This window comes from Loxodonta africana, chromosome 3, assembly GCF_030014295.1.
Source record: "Loxodonta africana isolate mLoxAfr1 chromosome 3, mLoxAfr1.hap2, whole genome shotgun sequence".
Classification (NCBI taxonomy): Eukaryota; Metazoa; Chordata; class Mammalia; order Proboscidea; family Elephantidae; genus Loxodonta; species Loxodonta africana.
In genome coordinates this window covers 152,512,919-152,535,749 of record NC_087344.1, presented here as the reverse complement: position 1 = coordinate 152,535,749, position 22,831 = coordinate 152,512,919, and the positions used below count along the sequence as shown (strand labels likewise).

The 22,831-nt window shown below is 43.0% G+C and overlaps 3 non-coding genes across 3 annotated transcripts; 2 read left to right on the top strand and 1 right to left on the bottom strand.

The window, feature by feature from the left end:
• The first annotated feature begins 13,397 nt into the window (after window positions 1–13,397).
• On the top strand, window positions 13,398–13,469 carry TRNAH-GUG (transfer RNA histidin (anticodon GUG)). The gene has a single exon. It is a non-coding gene; the product is annotated as a tRNA-His (tRNA).
• A 978-nt stretch (window positions 13,470–14,447) lies between these two features.
• On the top strand, window positions 14,448–14,520 carry TRNAK-CUU (transfer RNA lysine (anticodon CUU)). Its single transcript has one exon. It is a non-coding gene; the product is annotated as a tRNA-Lys (tRNA).
• A 4,452-nt stretch (window positions 14,521–18,972) lies between these two features.
• On the bottom strand, window positions 18,973–19,046 carry TRNAN-GUU (transfer RNA asparagine (anticodon GUU)). The gene has a single exon. It is a non-coding gene; the product is annotated as a tRNA-Asn (tRNA).
• Between the last annotated feature and the right edge of the window lie 3,785 nt (window positions 19,047–22,831).

Sequence of the window (22,831 nt, the reverse complement as noted above, 5' to 3'; positions counted from 1 at the left end):
AGTCAATAAAACACAGGTAAACATCCTTCTGGCATTCTATGCTTTCAGCCAGGATCCATCTGACATCCACAATGATATCCTTGATTCCATGTCCTCTTCTAAACACAGCCTGAATTCCTGGCAGTTCCCTGATGATATACTGCTGCAGCCAATTTTGAATAATCTTCAGCAAAATTTTGCTTGTATGTGATATTGTTCTATAATTTCCACATTTGGGTGGATCACCTTTCTTGGGAATAGGCATAAGTATGAATCCCTTCCAGTTGGTTGGACAGGTAGCTGTCTTCCAAATTTCTTGGCATAGATGAGTGAGCACTTCCAGCGCTGCATCCTTTTGTTGAAACATCTCAATTGATAGTCCATCAATTCCTGGAGCCTTGTTTTTCACCAATGCCTTCAGTGCAGCTTGGACTTCTTGCTTCAGTACCATCGGTTCCTCATCATATGCTATGTCTTGAAATGGTTGAACTTTCACCAGCCTTTTTTGTTTCTCCTTAGTCTATGTCTTTGCTTCCTCTGACATTTTATAGGAGCTCTAAATCCTGGTGGCATAGTGGTTAAGAGCTACAGCAGCTAACCAAAACGTCAGCGTTTCGAATCCACCAGGTGCTCCTCGGAAGCTCTGTGGGGCAGTTCTACTCTGTCCTATGGGTCGCTGTAAGTCAGAATCGACTCAATGGCAATGAGTTTGATTTTTTTTTCTTCAAAATAGAAGTTGAAAGACAACATGCAGATGACTTCTTCATAGGGCAGAAGGGGGAAGGTTCAGGCATCAGATGGGGTTGATGAGTATAAATGCCCAGTCCATCTTTAGAAGTATATGATTTTAAGTATTATCTGAATGCCTAGTTGTGTGTGTACACTCTACTGGGCACTGTGTGTTGTATAATACATAGTGTGTCTGTAATCCCACAGAGCATGCATTCTAGATAGGGATCTGTGATGGTTGAAGTTGTGTATCAACTTGGATGGGCCATGATTTTCAATGGTTTGGCAGTTATGTAATGATGTAATTTGGCAGTTATGTAATGATATAGTTTGGCAGTTATGTACTGATGTAGTTATGCTCCATTTTGTGATATAATGTAATCACCTTCATGATGTGATCTGATGTGATAAACCAATAAGTTGTAAGAGGAGTTTCCTCAGAGGTGTGTACTGCATCCAATATGTATGGATGTTCCGGCAAAGTTCAATGGCTTTTGCTCACTCTGGATTCTGCATCCAGCTCATCATCATCTGACTTCTGGTTCTTGGAATTTGAACCAGCAGCCTACCATATTGCTTGCCAGCTGATCTTGGGATTCATCAGCCTCCACAGCCCATGAGCCAACAGCCTTCCATCTGACCTGACGATTGTTGGCTCATCAGCCCTTGCAACTATGCAAGGCAGGAGAAGCCTACAGCTTTATACCTAACCCACAAACTTTGGGCTTGCCAGCCTCTATAACTCCAAAATGCATTCCCATGAAATATATCTCTCTCTCTATCTACCCACTTCATTGATTTTACTTAATCCAGTGAAAGACTTTTGGTACTGAGACTGATTCTAGAGAGACAAAATTATAAGAATGAGTTTTCCAAATTGGTTCTCAGGTCTGGTTAGTCTTAAAGATATTGATGACTCTGCTTCTGGTAGTAAAGAGAGCACTGCTAATCCCTGGCACAAGGAGGCAATAGAAATATGCAAAATATCACCACCAATGGATTATATATTGGTACTTTGTGAGGCTCTGTGTGATCACATGTTTGATACGTTTCTACAATTTTGTCAGAACTGAAGTATAAGGAGGCTGTTCGGTTGGTCCTACTTTTGCTAGACAAAGTGATGAAAGAAAGAGATGAGTTTAGGTCTTCTGAGTCACAGCTCAAGTGTCACATAAAAGACCTTAAAGTTGTCACATATGCCCTGAAAGAAAGCCTTATTTCTTATAGTAACAGAGCTGATATTGTTGAAAACCAAGCCCAGAGTCTTATCATAAGGGTGGCTGATTTACAATGCCAATTGAATTCCCAACCTCCAATGGTGTCTGAAGTTAAGTGAGGGCATTAATTGGGAAGAAGTGGGATCCTGAAACTTGGGATGGGGACATATAGGCAGATATTCAGGAAGCTGGGGACACTGAGCCACTAAATTCCACTGAATCACTTGACAGAACCAGCCCTCTCACTCTCATCTGAAGAGACTACTCCATCTTTGTCTGCTAAACCACTCTTCCTGGAAAACCACCAGCCTCTCCACCCCGATGTGAGGTAAATCCAGCTGTGTCTGAAGAGTCTTTGTCTGAGATATTACCTGGGCCGGCATCCGAGTCATTGCTTGCAGTATCGCCAGAAACAGATGCCTTACAAGACATTGCTAAATGTTCTCAGAACACATCCACACCACCCATTTTTGCTTCTAGACTTATAACTAGACTTACATCCAAGTGAGCCACAAAAGATGAAGTACAAATTGTGACCCAGTAGGTGGTACACTACATTCCAGAAGAACTGCCCTAACAACAATGGGGATGATTTCAATCCGTGGTGGTAGGGGTCAAGTGGCAGCACTCAACCTACAAAGACAAGGAGGTCATTGTTACTGTAATGGACAGCTGAGTCAAAGCAGTAATCAATAGTTTGACTCATATGGATTCATGATTTAGCTACTTAGTCGTGGTGTCCCCATGAGTGAAATAGATGGATAATCTCCTAAATGTTTCCTTGATCTGCAAAAGTGGAAGAACCCTAGGTCAAATGACCAGTCAATTCCCACACTTAAGCCAGTTTAGACACCTACAAGCCCTTGAATTAAGGGGAGGCCTGATGCACTTGAGGAAAGACCCCACTACACTGCCAATAATTTGTACTGTTATTCTTCCTCCCAGCCTTCTCCAAAGAGATCTACAGTCTTTTACAAGAGTAATTATTCATTGCAGAAAAGGAAATAATCAGACTTTTTGCAATTACTGGATGCTGGCTCTGAACTGACACTAGTACTCGGAGATCCAAAACATCACTGTGGCCCACCAGTTAGAGTGGAAGTGTATGGAGGTCAGTTTATTAATGGAATCTTAGCTCAGGTTCATCTTACAGTGGGACCAGTGTGTCCCCTAACCCATCTTGTGGTGATTTCCCCAGTTCCAGAATGCATAATTGGAGTAGATATACTCAGCAACTGGTAGAACCACCACATTGGATCCCTGACCAGTGGAGTAAGGGTTATTTTGGTAGGAAAAGCCAAGTGAAAGTCATCAGAACTGCCCCTACCTAGGAAAATAATAAACCAAAAGCAATACCACATTCCCGGAGTGATTGCAGAGACTACTGTCACCATCAAGGATTTGAAGGATGCAGGGTTGATGATTCCCACCACATCCCCATTCAGCTCACCTATTTGACCTCCACAAAAAACAGACAGATCTCAGAGAGTAACAGTGGATTATCGTAAACTTCACCAGGTGGTGACTCCAATTGCATCTGCTGTTCCAGGTGTGGTTTTACTGCTTGAGCAAACTATACACCTCCTGGTCCCTGGTACATAGCTATTGATCTGGCCAATGCCTTTTCCCAATTCCAGTTTGGAAGAAACACCAGAAGCAGTTTGCCTCCAGCTGGTAAGGGTGTCAACGCACCTTCACTGTCCTACCTCATGGGTACATCAACTCTCCAGTGCTGTATCATAATTTAGTCTGCAGGAAACTTGATCTCCTTTCGTTTTCACAAGACATCACACTGGTCCGTTACATTGATATTAGGCTGAATGGACCTATTAAGGAAGAAGTGTCTGTGACTCTGGACTTATTGGTAAAATATTTGTGTGCTATAGTTAGGTGCCAGCGAGTCAATTCTGACTCATAGTGACCCTGTGTACAATAGACCGAAACACTGCCCAGGCCTGCGCCATGCTCACAATCATTGTTATGCTTAAGCCCACTATTGCAGCCACTGTGTACTTTACCAAGCATGATGTCCTTCTCCAGGGACTGATCCCTCCTGATAACATATTAAAAGTATGTGAGACATAGTCTCGCTATCCTTGCTTCTAAGGAGCATTGTGGTTTTACTTCTTCCAGGACAGATTTGTTCCTTCTTTTGGCAGTCCATGGTATGTTCAATATTCTTCGCCAACACCACAATTCAAAGGCATCAATTACTCTTCAGTCTTCTTTATTCATCAGCCAGCTTTCACATGCACAGGAGGCAATTGAAAACACCATGGATTGGGTCAGGTGCATCTTAGTGTTCAAGGTGACATCTTCGCTTTCAACACTTTAAAGAGGTCTTTTGTAGCCTATTTGCTGAATGCAATGCATGTTTTGATTTCTTGACTGCTGCTTCCACGGGTGTTGATTGCAGATCCAAGTAAAATGAAATCCTTGACAACTTCAGTCTTTTCCCCATTTATGGTGATAGTGCTTATTGGTCCAGTTGTGAGGATTTTTGTTTTCTTTATGTTGAGGTGTCAGCCATACTGAAGGCTGTGGTCTTTGATCTTCATCAGTAAGTGCTTCAAGTCCTCTTCACTTTCAGCAAGCAAGGTTACGTCATCTGCATAATGCAGGTTGTTAATGAGTCTCCAATCCTGATGCCATGTTCTTCTTTACATAGTCGAGCTTCTCACATTATTTGTTCAGCATACAGATTGAATAGGTATGGTGAAAGGATACAACCCTGACATACACCTTCCCTGACTTTAAACCATGCAATATCCCCTTATTCTCTTGTACATGACTGCCTTCTGGTCTATGTACAGGTTTCTCATGAACACAATTAAGTGTACTGGGATTCCCATTCTTTGCAATGTTATTCATAATTTGTTATGATCCACACAATCGAATGTCCTTGCATAGTCAATAAAACACAAGTAAACATCTTTCTGGTATTCTCTGCTTTCAGCCAGGATCCATCTGACATCAACAATAATATCCCCTGGTTCCACGTTCTCTTCTGAATCCGACTTGAATTTCCGGCTGTTCTGTTTCGATATACTGCTGCAGCTGCTTTTGAATGATCTTAAGAAAGATTTTACTTGCCTGTGATATTAATGGTATTGTTCCATAGTTTCTGCATTTGGTAGTATCACCTTTCTTGGGAATAGGCATAAATACAGACCTCTTCCAGTTGGTTGGCTAGGTAGCTGTCTTCCAAATTTCTTGGCATAGATGAGTGAACACTTCCAGCGCTGCATCCGTTTGTTGAAACATCTCAAATGGTATTCCATCAATTCCTAGAGCCTGGTTTTTTGTCAATATCTTCAGTGCAATTTGAACTTCTTCCTTCAGTACCATTGATTCCTGATCGTATGCGACCTCCTGAAATGGTTGAATGCTGACCAGTTCTTTTTGATATAGTGACTCTGTATTCCTTCCATCTTCTTTTAATGCTTCCTGAATCGTTTATTATTTTCCCCATAGAACCCTTCAATTTTGCAACTCTAGGCTTGAATTTTTTCTTCAGTTCTTTCAGCTTGAAAAATGCAGCACGTATTTTTCCCATTTGGTTTTCCATCTCCAGGTCTTTGCACATGTCACTATAATACTTTACTTCTTCTCAAGCTACCCTTTGAAATCTTCTGTTCAACTCTTTTGCTTCATTTCTTCCTTTTGTTTTTAGCTACTCGATGTCCAAGAGCAAGTTGCAGAATCTCTTCTGACATTCATTTTGGTCTCTTCTTCCTTTCCAGTCTGTTTAATGACCTCCTGCTTTCTTCATGTATGATGTCCTTGATGTCATTCCACAGCTCGTCTGGTCTTCAGTCATTAGTGTTCAACTTGTCAAATCTATTCTTGAGATGGTCTCTGAATTCAGGTGGGATATACTCAAGGTTGCACTTTGGCTCTTGTCTACTGCTTCTAATTTTCTTCAGTTTCAACCTGTACTTGCATGTGAGCAATTGATGATCTGATCCGCAGTCGGCCCCTGGTCTTGTTCTGACTCATGATATTGAGCTTTTCCATTGTCTCTTCTCAGATGTAGTCGATTTGATTCCTGTGTATTCCATCTGGTGACGTCCACGTGTATAGCCAGTTGCCTTTTATGTTGGTGAAAAAAAGTATTTGCAATGAAGAAGTTGTTGGTCTTGCAAAATTCTATCATGCTACCTACAGCATTGTTTCTATCACCAAGGCCATTATTTCTCAATTGCCAATCCTTCTTTGTTTCCAAAGTTTTTTGCATTTTAATCTCCAGTAATTTTCAATGCATCTTGATTGCATATTAGATCAATTTCAGACTGTGAAAGTTGGTAAAAATCTTCAATTTCTTCATCTTTGCCCTTAGTGGTGGGGCACAAATTTGAATAATAGTCTTATTAACTGGTCCTCCTTGTAGGTGTATGGATATTATCCTATCACTTATAGCACTATACTTTAGGATAGATCTTAAAATGTTCTTTTTGTCCTTCCCAGCATAGTAGACCATATAACTGTCCAATACGAAATGGTGGATACCAGTCCATTTTGGCTCAGTAATGCCCAGGATATCAATATTTATGTGTTCCATTTCATTTTTAAATACTTCCAATTTTCCTAGGTTCATGCTTTGTACATTCTGGGCTTCAATTATTAATGGATGTGTGCAGCTGTTTCTTCTCATTTTGAGTCGTGCCACATCAGCAGATGAAGGTCCCGAAAGCTTGATTCCATCCATATCATTAAGGTCAACTCTACTTTGAGGAGGCAGCTCTTCCCCAGTCATCTTTTGAGTGCCTTCCAACCTGAGGGGCTCATCTTCCAGTACTATGTCAAACAATGTTTTGCTGCTATTCATAAGGTTTTCACAGGCTAAATCTTTTCAGAAGTAGACTGCCAGGTCCTTCTTCCTAGTATGTCTTAGCCTGGAAGTTCAGCTGAAACCTGTTGGCCATGGATGACCCCACTTGTCTGTCAGTTTGTTGTACTGTGGGGGCTTGTGTTTTACTGTGAAGCTGGAAGCTATGCCACTCATATTCAAATAAACTAGCAGGGTGTGTGCTACAGGATGAGAAATTAATCCAACAACAATTCAGGCTGCTTGTTAACAGCCATCTAAGACACACCACTGGTCTCACCCCTCCAGAAGCAAGGGAAAATGAAGAAAACTAAAGATACAAGGAAATGATTTGTCCAAAGGACTAATGGACCACAGCTACCACAGCCTCCATCAGGCTGAGTCCAGTACACCTAGAAGATGGCCAGCTACCACCATTGACTGCTCTAACAGAGATCACAATAGACGGTCCAGGGCAGAACTGAAGAAAAATGTAGAACAAAATTCTAACCCACAAAAAAAGACCAGACTTACTGGCCTGACAGAGCCTGGAGAAACTCCAGGAGTATGGCCCTTGGACACCCTTTTAGCTCAGGAATGAAGTCATTCCTGCCATTCACCCTTCAGCCAAAGATTAGATAGGCCCATGAAACAAAACCAGACTAAAGGGGCACGCCAGCCCAGAGGCAAGGACTAGAAGGCAGGAGGGGACAGGAAAGCTGGTAATAGGGAACTCAAGATCGAGATTGGAGAGCATTGACATGTCATGGGGTTGTTAAGCAATGTCATAAAACAATATGTGTACTAACTGTTTAATGAAAAACTAATTTGCTCTGTAAACCTTCTCCTAAAAGAAAAACCTTCCTGTACAGGTCTAGCAGAAGTTCCATCCTAGAGGTCTCTGCTGAGAACCTACAGAGATACAGAGAACATACCTAGATGAACCTGGGAGGTTCAAATAACTTTACCCTCCAGTTTTGTTGTTGTTGTTTGTTTTGTTTTTCTCCTGGAAATAAATTTCTCATAACCATTGACTTGCCTTTTGCAATCAAGTATAAAAGCAGAACATCTTATTCAGAAACTTTGAAACATACCAAGTAGCCTAAAACTTACCAGACTTCCAGTCTAGAGTAGGCCGATTCATGGAAGAAGGCAAAGGAGACACTTCTCCCAAATCCTGTGTGGCAGGAAGGGATCCCTTCAGATGAGTTTGTACAGCAGATTAGTGATCTTTGTTTTATTGTAGCAGTGAGTGGTAGTGGGGACTGTCACATCCTCCTGCAAGAGGGAGACCTACAAGAGTCAATTTTAGTTCAGGATTCCGCCAGATCTTCACAGCCTGCTGTATTTTATAATCATCCTGTTCCCACCCCCAGCAACTATTTACTTGGAAAATGTTCAAACCTATAGAAAAAGTTGAAAGAATAATGCGATGATCATCTCATACTGTTCAACTAAGTTCAACAATCGACATTCATTTGCTCTTTCTGTCCCTACACACACCCACACAGACATACATATTTCTTTAGTAAATTCAGACCAAAAAAAAAACACCAGTTTCTAGATCGTTCAGAGTGTATATCCTGAAATTAAGAACATTATTCTACATAACCACAGTATAATACGATTGTCAAACTTAAGAATGTCAACATTAATTTATTAATAGCTAACATAGTGTCCAGATACAAAATTCCTCCTTTGTTTTAAATATATCGCAAGAGTGAGAATGAGAGAGCATGAGCCAGGGAGTGAGAGCAAGAGCACATTCAGAGTCGTGGTGGGGTTGTTTTCCATCCTTCAATCAAGGCTCCTAAATGGCACTTGATTTTTATATCTCTTTATTCCTAATTACACTGAACTGTCTTCCTACTCCCTTCCTACTCCTTTGTTGTTGTGGTTTTTGATGACATTAAATTTTTGTGGCGGACAGATCCATTGTCTTGCCCTACATTCTGATCATGCTAAACACTCTGGGCAAGAACCAAAAAAAAAAAAAAAAAATTCTTGTTGAGCCAATTCCAACTGGTAGTGACTCTACAGTACAGGGCAGAACTGCACAATAGAGTTTCCAAGGAGTGCCTGGAGGATTCGAACTGCTGGCTTTTTTGGATAGCAGCAGTTGCACTTAAAAAAAACCACCACGCCACCAGCATTTCCTGGACAACAACATTGCATAGGTAATGCTGTGTGCTTTGTCCTGCATTGGGTCTGGAAGGAAAGAGTGGTGAGTGTGTTCATCACTATTATTGATTCTTAGCTTAAAAATGTGCCTGTCCACTGTAAAGATACATTTTTTCACTTTGCAATTATTAGGTAGTTTGTGGGATGATACTTGGAGAGTGTATAAATATACTGCTTGTGTGTGCATGCATGTGTGTATCCTTAAATGTTTTAATGTCTGCTTAATGATCCCTGCCAGTATCAATTTGTTATATTAGTGTTTGCAAAATGGAGATTTCTATGTCTATCTACAATTTTAAACCCAACATGATGTTGTGAAATGGCATTAAGTCAATTCGTACTCATAGCAACCTCATGGGACAGAGTAGAACTGCCCCATAGGGTTTCCTAGGCTGTAATTTTAAAGGAGTAGAGTGCCAGGTCTTTCTCCCTGCAGAGACCAGCTTCTTCCCTGGGCAAAAGTAACAACTCTCTGGGGTAGAAAGCAACCTTGGAGGTATCTCAAGTAGTTTCTTCAAAGAACTAGGGAAAAAGTAACAACTCCTAAAAAATACCAAACCCCTTGAGGTCAAGTGGATTCCAACTCATAGCCACCCTATAGAACAGAGTTGAACTGCCCTGCAGTGTTTCCAAGGGGGTTGGTAGATTCAAACTGCTGACTTTCTGGTTAGCAGCCTAACTCTGAACCACTGAGCCACCAGGACCCCGACAATTCCTTAGGGCTCAAGAAAAAAATCTCTCAAGTTTTTTTCTCCAAAGAACCAAGGTAAAAGGCCACATAAAGGAACTCGTTGCACCACAGGTGTATAAAAAATTTGTTGTGTTGGCATATGTATAAAGAAAACGACTCTTTAATGAAGTTGGAAAATTTAATTGAATATGAATACAATTATGCAATTTTTGAACTCAAATTAAAAACATTTAAACATACATCTTCTACTTTTGGCAAAGATGGAATAGCAGGGACCAAATTTATCTTCTTGCCTGAAATACACTCTCTAAACAAACAAAACCAAAAAACAACAACAACAACAAAACCCGTTGCCATCCAGTAGGTTCCGACACATAGCAACCTTACAGAACAGAATAGAACTGCCCCACAGGGTTTCCAAGGCTGTAATCTTTATGGAAGCAGACTGCCACATCTTTCTCCCTCTGCCACATCCTTCTCCCGCGGAGGGCCAGGTGGACTCAGACTGCGGACCCTTGGGTTAGCAGCCCAGCGCGCTTAACCACTGTGGCCAAGAGGCTCCTGAACTAAAAAAAGAGGAATTTTATGAAACACTGGAAATCAGGCAACAAGGGCGAGCAACTCTTAAAATACAGCGAACAAATAAAATGAGCCCTAAGATTGCCCCAGCATACTGCCTTTCTGCACTTGCTCTTCCAGACTGTACCCTCTAGAAATAATTTCACAATCGGCCACGCGTGTACAACAACGATGACAGTGTTCAATAAATAATAGTACAAACAAGCTGTGAAAATCTCGTTAATGACGATGATTTTATTCTTTCAAGCATTTCAGGGATCCCAGGCATATCCCTAATTTGTTCTCAATGACTCTTTTGGGAGGATCTGCGAGTACCTTGGATTAGCGCCTCCTGTCGTGGATTAAAACACAGAGGACAGAACGGTAAGGGAAATCTCCTCTCTGCCTTTACGTGAGAGGATCTGCAGAGTGGACACACACGTCTCTGGGTGGGCTCGAACAGAGTCCCTGGCTGTTTCGGTTAACAGTCAAACGCGTTAACCGGTTGCGCCGCAGAAACTTGAGTAGCCGGTATTTCTGTTTAAATGAGGAGCGTTTTCTCATCAGAGTCGCTATGAGTCAGAATCGACTTGACTGCAGTGGGTTTGTTTTTTTGGTTTGTTGGTTTTCTCACCAACCACTAGACTTTGCCAACCCCTTTTTGCCGCACAAATGCGCAGGCTCCACAGCCCCGGAAAAACTGGAAGGGTTTGGGCGACAAATCGCTTTGTTCTTCAAGTTGGAAACCTGTGCATCTGGTGATTCCGGAGCTAGGAAGACAGCAGAACGGCCTTCGCCTTTCGTTTCACCTCGCCTGGCTCAGAAGCCAGCGACTCCCGGAGACCCCAGGGTCTGCGACCCACGCATGAGCCGATTGGGCCCATGACACGCTGAGCCCCGTGAGCTCCGGGATGTCCCTTCGCGTCGTCTGCTAGGCCTTCGCCCGTCCGCCCGTCCGCCCGCGCCGCTGGATGCCTCCCGCGCAATTCGGTTGTGGTCGCTGGGGCGGGAGCGAGGAAAATAAGGGGGGAAGGGGAGCCGTGAAGAGGAGCAAGGGAAAGCAGGGAGGCGTGGACCAGGCAGGACGAGACCTTCAGGACGCCCTTGCAGAGACACAGGGGTCTCTGGGAGGAGAGCGGTTTTTACTATGTAACAGAATAGGGAGGAAAGTGAGGGATAGAACCGAGAGAAGACTTGAAAGAGAGAAAAGTAAAAGCATCTGTAGCAGTCCCACGACAAATCAACCAAGAATCTTGAATGCTTTTAGGTAAAAAAAATATACAAGGAAGTGCATTATCTGTGAGCAAGTTGATGGCATGCAGCGATCGTATAGTGGCTTGTACTCTTCGTGGTGGCCACTGTAACCTCGGCAGTGTCTGGCGTCTGTCTTGGCACGAAATGCCTCTTCTTGAGGTTTGCCTTTAATTGTTGCACTGGCAGCACCCCCTGTTTGAGGCTATAGACCACAGGTCTCAGAGCTGTGAGTCAGCAGTAGGGAAGGAAACCCTGTAGAGCACAAACCTGGGGCCCTGTCATCTGGAAACTATAGACTTGCCCCTTGAGTGAGAAGGTGAAATGCCCCCTCTCACTGAGTCTAATGAGATGATGTAGTCTTAACCATTTTTCTTTCTTTTTTGCTATACTTTAGATGATGATTTACAGGGCAAAATAGTGTCTCATTAAACAATACACATATTGTTTTGTGACACTGGTTGCCAATCCCGCAATTTGTCAACACTCTCCCCTTCTTCACCCTGGTTCCCTGTTATCAGCTTTCCTGTCTCTTTTGCCTTCTTGCCCTTGCCCCTGGGCTGGCGTGCCCATTTAGTCTCCTTTTGTTTTATGGCCCTGTCTAATCTTTGGCTGAAGGGTGGACCTCAGGAGTGACTTCAGTACTGAGCTGTAAGTGTGTCCTGGGGCCATACTCTTGTAATTTCTTCAGTCTCTGTCAGACCAGTAAGCCATTTTGTGTGTGTGTGTGTGTGAGTTAGAATTTTGTTCTACGTTTTTCTCCAGCTCTGTCAGGGACCCTCTATTGTGATCCCTGTCAGAGCCGTTGGTGGAGGTAGCTGGGTACCACCTTGTTGTGCTGGACTCAGTCTGGTAGAGGCTGTGGTAGTTGCGGTCTGATAGGACTAATCTTTCCCTTGTGTCCTTGACTTTCTTCGGTCTCCCTTCCTCCAGATGGGGTGAGACCAGTGGAGTATCTCAGACGGCCACTCACAAGCTTTTAAGACCCCAGACACTACTCACCAAACTAGGATGTAGAATATTTTCTTTATACACTATGTTGGTCATACCAGTTTTTCTGATTGAGATATTTCAAATATTAGTGTGGCTTTTTTAGACTAGGAGGTTGATTTTTTAGTGAGTTTAAGATATAATCCAAGCTCCTTGCATGGTCTTCGCAGGCTTATGTCCATCCTCCGCCCTCCATGATTAGGCCAACAGTTAACTCTTCACGTATAACTCAAAAAAAAAAAAAAAAAAACAAGTAGTGTGAAATGCAAAAAATCTTAAGTGGGCGACTTACTACATTTTGAAAAATATAATCATCACCCAGATCAAGTTATAGGAAATTTCCACCATCCAAGCAAGTTTTGTAGAACACTTTTACAATACATCCCTGCCCGCCCACTCTTAAACCAGAAAACCCAAGCCATTGCCTTCCAATCGATTCCAGCTCGTACCAACCATATAGGATAGAGTAGAACTGCCTCATTACAATTCCAAGGAGAGCCTGCTGGATTCAAACTACTGACCTTTTGGTCAGCAGCTGTGCCACCAGGGTTTGTTAATCAGTATTCTGTTTTCCACCGTAACAGATCAGCGTTGCCTCGTGGCGTAGTGGTTAAGTGCTGGGGCTGCTAACTAAGAGGTCCGGAAGTTCAAATCCGCCAGGCTCTGTGAGTCGGAGTCGACTCGACGGCAGTGGGTTTGTGTGCTCTTGGAGTTGACTTTAGTAAATGTACATCTTGTAGTATTTTAAAGAAAAATTTTTCTTTTGGGGGGCAAGCAGCATAGAGTTTTTAAAATATATCCATCCACTAGTTAATTTTCACAATATTAATGCAAGTTATTCCAAAGTGCGAATACACCAGTATTGACGGGCAATCAGGTTATTTCCAGATTTTCTTTCTGAACAAGGCTGCTATGGATATTCTTGGATGAGTCTTTTGTGGAAGTGTGCATCCGTTTCTCTTAAGGACTTAAGTACTGTTGTTCTCTGTGAGTAGCCGTGATCGTATAGTGGTTAGTACTCTGCGTTGTGGCCGCAGCAACCTCGGTTCGAATCCGAGTCACGGCAAGCAGCTGTAACTTGCTTTGGCAGCCCTAAATTTTAAACTTTGTTACTCTGCTTTTTTTTTTGGAGCTGAAGGCAGCCTCTCAGGAGTGCAGACAAAGAATTGGTGAATAATAGTTTCCACCAACCACACACGGAGAGATGCTTCGGGGCAGGATGAAAATCCGCAGGGGCTGTAACTAAGGCGGCAACGGCAGACTCCTTCGACCTTCCCGTGAGTAGCGGGGAGGACCCTTCTAGAGGATTACCCTGGAGCTCACCATCTCTTTCATAGGTTGGAGATCTGAACACTTTGGAGAGAGGAGTCAAGGATTCTGCCAGCAAGTACCCTGAGGCTCTGAATCCCATCTGAGCTTAAATCTCGGTGGGACCTTCACACGCAATGAAAATGCTATTTTATTCAGGCCACACAAAATTTTAGTATTTAAAAACCAAACTTGTGCCCCCAAATAAATAGCGAATAGGACCTATTTTCCAATAACGCGTTGCCCTCTCCCCGCTGATCCCACCCCCCACCCCCAGGCCCACCCCGAGTTATGGTTTAGGGGAGAAAAGGGTTTTGGACAGGGAAGACAAGAGCGTGGGCTCGAGCTCCAAGGTCCCAGGAGCAACAGTTTCCGCGCTCCTCCTGCTCCCCGCGGTTGTTTGCTGCCCTCGTCCCCCTCCCCTAGCGCTCTTCCGGAGCCGAAGTCCACGGAACCGGGTTCTCAGAGTGACCTGGTTCAGAAGGAATTTCCGGAAATACCCGGGTTTCAGGATTCTTGATTCACACGTCCAGTGAGTCCGCCTGACCCTGCGCAGGCTGTCTCTGAGCCTCGGTTTTTTCAGTGGTAAAATGTACGACTGCGTTCGTCTAGAATTTAATGGGTCTAGGATTTAATTCCTAGACCCATTAAATTCTAGACTAAGCGTGTAATTAGGCCAGTGACTCTAGCTTCCTAAAGCAAACGATAAAAATATAACAAAGGGATAAGCTACTGCGCCCGGCTAGCTCAGTCGGTAGAGCATGAGACTCTTAATCTCAGGGTCGTGGGTTCGAGCCCCACGTTGGGCGTGTATATTTATCTTTTCCATTTTTATGGATCTTCATTACTCAGCTACCAACAGAATGAATGAAATGAATGAATATATTTTTATATGTATATGTATGTGTGTGTATATATATGTGTGTGTATATATATATATACTGTAGCCATCAACTTGATTCTGACTCATAGCGACCCTATAGGACAAAGTAGACTGCCCCCTAGAGTTTCCAAGGAACCTTTGTTGAATTCAAATAGCAGCCAAACTCTTAACCACTGTACCACCAGGGGTCCACCAACAGAGTTAACCCAAAAACTAAACCGGTTGTCGTCCAGTCGATTCCGACTCATAGCGACCTTATGAATTATGAGCTTTTAAACTGCTGTTGCTGACAATGCTGTTGTAAACTTTGGCGAATTATTCCAGGAGTCACTTCCAAATATGTTTGGAAGATGTACAACCAGAATGCTCCTTAGAAGCAAGGTTGGCGAGACTTCCTTTGGCTCACTTGGTTTGGACATATTATTAGAAGGGACTAGTCCCTGGAGAAGGACATCATGCTTGGAGAAGGGTCAGTGCAATACAGGAAGGATCTCGATGAAATGGACTGACATAGTGGCTGCAACAATGTGCTCAAACACAGCAAGGCCTGTGAGGATGGCCCAGGACCCAGCGGTGTGTCGTTCTGTTGTACATACCATAGCCATGAGTGGGAACCCAAGTGATGTGCCTAACAACAACAATAACATATTTTTACCACACCAGAAATATATATACATATACGTGTGTGTCTGTGTCTTTGTTGAAAATATACATAACAAAACATATGCTACTCAACAATTTCTCCATGTACTGATCAGTGACATTGATTACATTCTTCAAGTTGTGCAACCGTTGTCACCATCTTTTTCCAAATCATTTCAGTGGGAAATGATTTATCATTAAACATAAAAAGTGATTCTCCCGGAACGAGAGACCTTGCAGGCAAGTAAAAAACTGTCATGAGGCTTGCAAAGAACTACCATGACCCCATCTCTCTCTTGCCTCCCTGTCTTCCCTGTGAGGCAGTCATGGGACAGTTCCTCAAAGCCTTCCAGGTCCTTATGAGATATGAGGTTTTATGGTCTCTTCACCCTCAGGCTATAGCTGCCGACTTTAAAACTGCTTAGCTTTGGTCAGAATTGGTTCCTCAACAATGGGTTTCCCATATGTCTTGTTGCAGTCAGCAGGCCATCTTTCTTTCCCATGTTTTCCTTTTTGTGTGTGGGATGAAAAGCCAGGCACATTTGGCTACTCATCTTTTTGTTGTCTATGTAAGTAATGCAGAACACCTGGCACGGAGAGCATATTCATTCCTAAGACTTTTGTTGTGATTAATTTTGTCCTTGGCAGCATTTATGTCAAATAGGTTATGTTTTGTTTATTTTCCAAGTTTGTTTTTCCTGATTCCTTTCATTTATGAGAATGAGTTTGCTGTCTGTAGACCTATATCATATTTTGACTGCAAAGCTGCCTATCTGTATATTCACTTGATTCACTCTTTCTTTCACTCAGATCTTTATAAGCACTGAGATAAGTTTTCCACCAATCATTGTCATAACCTTTATATTCTTGTCAGAGCCTTCCTATTTCATTAAAATAAAGTTCTGCACCTGATACATGTTTTCAATACCATAAAAGGATTCTCTTTTTCACACAAAAGTCATTGCAATGTTTCTGCAATTTCGAAATGTAGAATTTTTTTTAAGTGTTTTGGAATTAGCATATATGAATGTGTAGCTCAGAGAAGACTGGAAAAACCAAGGGAAGAAAAAAGGAAAGAAAATCCTGTGGAAATTCTGGCTCATGATGCATTAAGAGGTCCATGAAGACTGACTTCCCCGAGATCTCAGGGGCCAGGTGTGATTGTGGGTTAGTGGCCTGCCTTGTGGCTTCAGCAGCCTGTGGTGAACTTTGAGTCACAGCAAATGAATATGCTCTGGTTTGTCTGAGGCTTTTAATATATACTTTTAAAGTCAGTCAATTATTTGTTTAAAAGTAATACAGTAATTCTTTCGTAAAACCCATAAGATGTGAAAAGAAATGAAATTTCCTCTGATTCTCAACTCCAATCTTAAGAGGTAATGCTTGTTAATATTTTGCTATATGGTCTTTTAAAACAATAATACAGATGTAAAACATTATCAATCATACGGATGAAGCAATAATTGATTGAGGTGCTATTAGATGCTGTTTAGCCAAGAGACCCAGGAAATCCTCACTCTCACCCTGACAGTAATCCGTCTACTCTGATCTATGAGATAAAGAATGGTAGCAATGTTGGCAGAGCTTTCATCCCACTCAGGGAATTTTTGTAAACTGAGGCAGTGCGTGTGGCTTACTTAGTCTGAAGTCCTAATATATTCTTTTTTTCCCTCTCCTAAGCCTAAACTGGATATTATCTCATTATCTTAGATATAACTGGATGATAGGGGTCAACAAAAAGAGGTGGTAGGGAGAAAGCAAGGTGGGAGTGGGGGACTCCGCCCTGCACGAGTCAGCCTCAACAGTGATGCATGTTTTGTGAGACAGAGATTAGAGAGAACCTCAACTGGATGCTTTTGCTCCACTCTCCTGAACACTTACGGACCTACAATACCTAGACTGTATTTGAAACAATGAGATTAGTGCTTGTTCAACCTTCAGAAGCTGGCAGCTTGGGTAGAGAAGCTGAGAATTTTCTCAGTACATGTGTCTTTCTATAAACTCCCTTGATTTTCTACTGTCAGACAAACATACGTGAAGTGCCCTGGGAGGAAAACATCACAGAATTACCAAAAAAAAAAAAAAAAAGTACTCTCTGCCCTCCTCATGTGACTCTTCCTGAGAACTTGCAATCTGGTCACTGTGACAGGCATTTCAGACACCTGAGGGATGTCTCTTTAATTTTACCACAAAATCTCTCAAAGTAGGATTTGAATCTAAATAAAATTAACTGAGAACTCATCCTCTAATTTCTTTGACAAGTTTTCATTAGTTACTTGTTTACCCCAGCTCAGAAGACAAGATTTTATAGCAAGCACCACATACCAGCATGGACCAAACAATTCCACAAGCACAATAGAACACCCACTAGCATGAAGTTCCCCCAAATCAAGTCTCAAGGATGCAATGTCTCCTCTAGTTGCCACAGAATAAGAATAAAAATCCATTATTTAAAGTCCTAAATTAACAAAAAATTTAACTTCCCTTTCCAACAGGCTTCCCTTTCCAATTTTTATTTGGCTCAAGACCAGCCATGAAGGTCCCACTGTGGAGAGTGGGTGAGCTCTGGGTTCCTCAGCAGCTGCAGCCTAGGCTCTCCACTGGAATGATGGGAACAGGGTTACCTCTGTCCACACCTCTACAGTCAGGTGAATGCAAGCTCATGTCTCCTGGAAACCACTTTTCCAGAATTCCAGGAGTCAGGAGAACACAGAAGAACATCACAGAGCCAGCCCCTCATCCACAAAATGCAGAGTGATGCGTAAAACCAACAAGCACTAACATTCGCCAAGTGAAAGTGATGGGTTTGCACTGCTATTAAAATACCAGTTACAGTGTTGCCCAGAAAAGAGCTTTCTCCCAGAATGTGGGGATATTACCAGGTACAACTTCTTTGAAGGGCAATTAGGCTGGAACTAGCAAAATTTGAAATGTGCAAATACTTTGATCAGGCAAGCCCATATCCAAGAATCTATTTGAGAGAAATACTCACACAGGTGATTAACGATATTTGTATAAGCTGTCCCCTGAAGAATTGTTTATGACAATAAACATTAGAACCAAAGTCATGTCTATCAATTAAGAAATGCTTAAATATAAAATGGTCTATCTGTACTCTGAAAGGATATGCAGTTCCTTGAAAGGACAGGGTAGATGACAACGGTGATGATGACGATGCCACTGAAAAGAATTATAATAGCTGACTTCAGTGAGCATTTATTAAGTGTTCAAGTGCTTTACGCACCCCTCTCATTAAAATTTAGGTTAGCCATTGAGGGAAGTACTCCTGTTTGCCCCTTTTTATACATGAAGAAATAGAGACACAAAGAATTGAATAACTTGTTCCAAGTCCCACCGTGGCAGAACCAAGATTTCCTCACAGAGCTTGTAGCTGCACCACAGATAAGGGTGGGGTTTCCTTCTTCTCCATTCTCGGGATTTTTCAGGTTTCCGGGTGTGCACTTGTAACACCCCAGCCTCGGGAAGTGAGAGAATCTGTGCAGGGGCTCTGGAATAAGTAAACTCCGAAGCTCCGTTCGTTTGCTTGGTGGGAAATGTATCCTTTGCCGAGAAATTCCTTCCTCTACTTCCTTAAATGGGACTTGAATCTTCGCGCAGGATATTTTGGAGTCTGATTCAAAGCGGATAGAGGTCCAGGGGCTCTGAGGATAAAAGCCTGTAACAGCCTAAACCTGCTTTTAAACAGCAACGGGGAGCTTCAAATAAAGCTTATCGTCGTCCCTGGGTGGGCTCGAACCACCAGTCTTTCGGTTAACAGCCGAACGCGCTAACCGATTGCGCCACAGAGACACAGTGACTATCGCTTGCAAACATGTCTTCTGATGTCAGGAACTGCCCTTTAACCTCAGGCTGGAGACATCTTCGCATCTTTCTGGCCTGCCCCACCCCGCTCTACAAAAACTGGGAGGGAGCGCAAGAGACCGTTAGGGCGAGAGTCACGCCGTTGGACACCCTTGGACGTTGACACCGAGCCGGAATGAGTTAAAGGACTCAAACACCCGCGGCCAGGCGCGGTTGGAGACGCACAGTCGCACCTGCAGGGGAGAAAGCGCGACAAACCGCCGCCCAGCAGGACTCCGGGTTCAGAGGCCGCCGAGATCCGCTCCAGCCTCCAGGCTCGGAGTCCACGGTGCCCCCTGCTCCGTGCCCGGGCCCTTTCCGAGGAATGTTCAGAAAGTGACTAGCCGCGTGCACTGCCCAGTGTATTATTGTCAGGGACAACAAAAGAGTTCCACCTGGAACTCTTCTGAGAACTACTGCCCCTTCTGTTTGGCCAGGAAAGAAGAATACATCTGGTAGTTTCTTTTTCCCTGAGAACGACTAGACTTCAGATTTCTTAGTTTGGACTATCCCAATTCTGGGTCCTTTTGGGTCTATGGTGCTTCCTACTCTTGGGGGTTGATGCTGTCTCGTTCTCTCTCCTATCAGGCTGTAGAAGACTCACAAAGATAACTGGATTTGGAAGTAATTGGCTTCTTTTTGTCATTCTAATTGTTCTATTTCATGCATAAAAAGCCATTATTCCAAGAAAGGTGTACAGGCTTCAACAAGTCCCCACAGGGGGTCCCCATAAAAGAAAGGTTATTTTGTATGGAGAAGAGACAGGGATGGAGAAAATTATCAAAAGGAAGATTTAGAGGGAATAGGGACAGGATTGGAAGGAGGAAGAGAAAAAGTGAGGACTATCCCAGGACATATCTATTCACTAGCCCCAGTAAAGACAGCTTGTCTTTCTGGGCCTCTCCGCCTCACCTTTGCCCCTCAGGACAGCCTCTCATCCCCCCACCTGTCTCCTGAGTCTCGGAATGCTATCATTTTCTGGTGAACCTACAAAGACTAGGCTCAGTCTACTCTAACATAACTAGTGTTAGTCCCTTACAGGTCTCTTTTTGCAAGCCTTCTCTTTTGTGGTCCTAGGAGAGTCAAAAGTATTGAATTACCCACAGAAAAAAAAAAGAAAAAAATTTTTTTTACCCCCAGAGAATAGGATATTTAGCCTAGTCTTGTGAGGCCATCATCCTGAAAGTGATTCCAGCAGCCCCACATCATGTTTCACTATACTTGTTAATAAAAGAAAAAGAAACTCCGTGGTCCAGGTCATTTGTAAATGTGGAAAATAATACTCAAATTATTTTGAAATCAGTAACACATGTGATTAAACCCTCATTTGCAAAGGCACTGACAAGAATCAGTAATCCATGTGGAAAAGCCCCCGTCTTAAAGGCGGTCTGCTGAAGCCTGTGCACCCTTCTGTTCACCTGCAGCTGTGACATGGTAACTGCCCCCAGGTAGTCTTCTTAATTTAAACAACCATTGAAATAGACAAAACAAGTGAGGCCCCAGTTTGCAGACATTGAGCAGTAGCAGTGCAAGACTCTGATCCCTGAGAGAGGGTTGGGAAGAATTCTCATGGTGGTACAACAAGCTGAAATCCCAGCAGAGCATGGTACTCACATGAGGAGGCAGAGATCAGAGTTAGGACAGATTAGAGCACTGGAAGGGAGAAAATGGTTTAGAGGCCAGTTTTCAGAAGTCCATCTGTAGGTCTACTGCACGTCATTTGCTGAGTGCTGGGCTGCTCATGTGCAGGAAGGTACTAACCAAGGCTTGCCAGAGGACAGATGCTACAGGATGGAGAACAGAACAGAGATCCTAGAGGCCAGTAGTACCAGGCAATGTTAGAATTCAAGCTTTGTTAACAACTCTTTACCACTCTGAGCACCCAGCTGAGAATCTCTCCAGAAAGGCTGTGCTTTAAGAGCACAACTCATACCCTAAAGTAAGGTCTACTCTTGACAGTCCCTAACAAAGCTGCAAACCAAGCCCTGATAAGAGCTGCAGGGTAGACAGAGTTCGGAGGTTGAGTTCCAACAAGTTAGAGGGTTTTGGTAAACACCTTGAGCTTTCCACAGATTCACCTTAAAGCCTAAATCCAGTCCAGCACAAGTCCAAAGTAATCGGCCAGTAATCATAATGCTTGTTATTGCTGATTTGTGCCACCAAATCAATTCCAACTCACGGCAACCCTACGTGACACAGTAGATCTTCCCTGTATGGTCTCCTAGAACAAAAATTGGTACTCTGGAGAAAGATATCAGAATATGCTACAATGTATCATTCAAAGTATCCAAATATTAAAAAATACTAGACATTCAAAGAAACATTTTCAAGGGAAAAATAAGTCAATAGAAACCAACTCCCAATTCCAAGATGTCCCAGATGTTAGATATAGCCAACTTCAAAGCAGCTGTTTTATACACACACAGAGAAAACATGATGTCAGTGAGAGATCTGATAGACAAGCTCGACAGAACTGTGAAAGCCATCAAAAGGAGCCAAATGGAAAGACTAGGACTGCCCAATGGATTTATAAACAAAGTGGCCTAGCAGCAGAATGTAAATTATGCATGTGCTCAGTGACTTGGGCTTCCACTCGCAGAGGCTAACCTGGCTACAGCCAGCCACTACTGAGTGCCCAGACAGCCAACAGCAGAGGACAACTCTGAGTCCCTGATATGATACCCATCCCCAGTGGAGGTGGGGGCTATCAGCCAGCCACATAATGACAGGTTGACCACATAGGACCCAGGATGGTTAATGTTACGTATCAACTTGATTAGGTTATGATTCTCAGTGGTTTGGCAGACGTTGGGCTGATTGCTTTTTCATAATGTAATATTGTGTAACCACCTCCATGATGTGGTCTCATGTGATCAGCCAATCAGTTTTAAGAGGAGCTTTCTCAGGGATGTGGCCCGCATCCAACACATATGGATAGTCCAGCAAAGCTTATCCCTCCACCCTCCACATTGGCTGATATCAGGAGGTGGTCTTTCTAGCCTAGCCAGCCCCCCACCAGAGTCACCTTACTAGCGTAAACCTTCAGGTGTGTTCTGGAGGTCTATAGAAAATAAAGGCACCTCAATTACTCAGCAAATTCCAAGGGTTTAAAGGTATCTCAAGGAGCCCTTGTGGGGCAGTGGTTTAGTGCTGGGGTGCTAACCCAAGGGTAGGTGGTTTGAACCCACCAGCCACTCTAAGGAGAAAGTTGTGGCAATTTACATCCTTGGAAACCTATTGGGCAGTTCTACCCTGTCCTATAGGGTTATTATGAGTCAGAATTGACACCAGCATATTTGGTTTTGTTTGTTTGTTTGTTTTTTGGTTTAGAGTTACTGCTCAGATACTAAGGTCAAAGACAAAATTCTTTGGATGAAGTTAAATTCTTTACCCAACAGTTACATTTTAGAAAACAACTAAAAAACAGTGAATGATATATTAAGAAACTGGAATGTAACGGACGTGGCCAAGCTCTCAGAAAACAGACTGTGGCCGTGTAAGTGTCAGAGCCTTGTCTCATAGCCTTAACAGCCTGTGGTCCCTTTTGAGTTACAGCAGATGAAGTTAGTCTGGTTTGTCCAAGTGTATAAATGTTAAACATGTTTAAACACTTTATTGTAAATATAACAAATACATGTTTTTTTGTAAGAAAAATGTACCAAAAAAAAAAAAAAAAGACGTGTATTAAAAGAAAAGGAAAGTTCTCTTGCCCCCTGAACCCAGCCCCCAAATAA